Source organism: Atractosteus spatula, chromosome 26, assembly GCF_055471065.1.
Source record: "Atractosteus spatula isolate fAtrSpa1 chromosome 26, fAtrSpa1.hap1, whole genome shotgun sequence".
NCBI classification, from domain to species: Eukaryota; Metazoa; Chordata; class Actinopteri; order Semionotiformes; family Lepisosteidae; genus Atractosteus; species Atractosteus spatula.
Genome location: NC_142731.1, coordinates 10,417,958 through 10,420,057, shown reverse-complemented (window position 1 = coordinate 10,420,057; position 2,100 = coordinate 10,417,958). Strand labels below are relative to the sequence as shown.

Below are 2,100 nucleotides of genomic sequence, written 5' to 3'. Positions count from 1 at the left end.
TAAAGATCTGTTTAGATTTTCTGCACCCACCCACGGCACTCATCTGCTTTACAGTCCTGAAAAAGTGCAAAGCCTTTCCCACACTGAAACAGCAGAATTTTCACATCTAAATTTTTATTTTTTGGTGTACTGTCTCTCCACTCTTTGTGTGAATCTGAGCTCTGTTCTTTATCAGTGTTTGTATTTTTCATATCTGGCAGACTGCTGTACTGCAGCGAAGAGGAACTCAGCCTCCCAGCCCAGAGACACACAGTCACACTCTCTGAATCGTCAGCAGCACAGGGATTCTGTTGGGCACATTCTGATGTGCTTTAAGAAGAACTTGCTCTTATTTCGATTGGCTCAGCTGATTTATCAACCATACGTGAGAGTAATTTCATTCTTTTCTGGTTTCTCTTAAACCACAGCTTGGTGTTTGACTGGCTTATGGGCTGTGGCAACAAGTCAGGGCCTGCAAGAGTAGTGTGTCCGCGCAGACATCAGCAAACGCCCACAGAACGATGAGAGCGCGCCTTGTGTGTGTGCGTTCCACCTTGTGAAGCTCTTATGAGAAAAGGCCCGGAGAAGAAACTCGGTTCTTTTCAGCTGCAGGTTAGCGGGCGACCCCTTTCAGCACTTTTGGACCTACTGGTGGTAGGTCTGTGCTCGTCTCTCCAGGCCTGCGAGAGGCCGGACTCGGGTGCGAGCCCTCAGCGAGACGAGCGGTCCTGCGGAGGAAGCTGCAGTGCGGGGGTGGTGCGGCAGAAACATGAGGGAGCAGGAGCAGGGCCAAGACAAACCTCTCTTCGATCAGACCAGGTGTGCAAACCTGGAACACAGAACAAAGCCAAGTTCCGCCCTGATTCATTGCTTCTGAAACCCAAAGCCTGTGCTAGCGTTAGTGTTTTCTGTTAAGAGCTGCACCTCCGTGGCTCCGGCTTGTGGTTTTGCCTTTCCATAACATAACATCACTTTATCAGCCCTATACTATTTCTTGCATTAGGAATTCGTCTTTTCACAGACCCCAGCTTGCTCTCCATGAGACACACAGACAGGGAGAGAAGCTGGGGGTCAGAGCGCAGGGTCTGTTATTGTACAGCACCCCTGGAGCAGTTGGGGTTAAGGGCCTTGCTCAGGGGCCCAACGGAGTAGGATTCCTCTGCCAGCTGCAGGATTTGAACCAGCAACCTTCCAGCCACAGGCACAGATCCGCCCCCAAAGAGCACACAAGGGCTCATCCAGGATTTGAACCCGGGACCTCTCGCACCCTAAGCAAGAATCATACCCCTAGACCAACGAGCCACAGCAGCTCAGCTCTGCTCTGCTGTCCTGAGCTTCTCCACAGTCTGTGTCCGGCCTGAGCTTTTACCAGGACATCTCTGTGCTTTGCTAAACCCTGTGGTTCCCTTGCAGGGAAATAAGGGAAACCAGCCATCTCTAGGATCCTTTAACAGAGGTTCCAGAGTCAAAGAAGTTGTTTAAAAAAAAGGAGAGAAAAACTAGACCAGAAGTACTTACCTTTGCTCCTCATCATCAGTGGTGTCCCCAGTACGTCTTCCAAAGATCCCCGAAACAGTCAGATAGTCACTGGAGAAGCACTGAGCAGCTCTCCAAGCCCTCACCCTCACACCACGGATGTGAGTGGACTGGGGGCTTCTGTGTAAATACTGTCCAGGGGGACAGTGCCAGCGCCCCGGTCAGGTGTGGGGTCTCATGTAGCACGAGGCCCAGGTGAGAGCAGGGAGAGCTGCTCGCTCAGGGCAGTGGACTAGGAAGAGAAACCTGTGCTGCCTCCAGCACGGGCAGCCATCTCCAGAGCGTGTCAGTACGTGCCCACGGTGCTCCAGGGGGGACTAGGATAGCATCTTGTCGCTGTCAAGTACACTCAGAATCATTCAATGATTTAATCAAATTTCTTCATCTGTAATATTCAAATCTTTACCCACACAGCCACAACTGATAACTGATAACCCTTTGACAAAAAAACACAAACAGAGAAAGCCTTTTGTTTTGCTGCTGACATACAGGAGATTATGAGGTATTAAAAGATATTAGGGACTCAGCCACACTCTTAAATATAACCACAGAACATGTAGTTCTCCTGTATCTTCTTTGTCCTTG

At 50.1% G+C, this 2,100-nt stretch overlaps 1 non-coding gene across 1 annotated transcript; it reads right to left on the bottom strand.

Moving 5' to 3' along the window:
- Positions 1 to 1,209: 1,209 nt before the first annotated feature.
- trnap-agg (transfer RNA proline (anticodon AGG)) lies at positions 1,210 to 1,281 on the bottom strand. Its single transcript has one exon. It is a non-coding gene; the product is annotated as a tRNA-Pro (tRNA).
- Between the last annotated feature and the right edge of the window lie 819 nt (positions 1,282 to 2,100).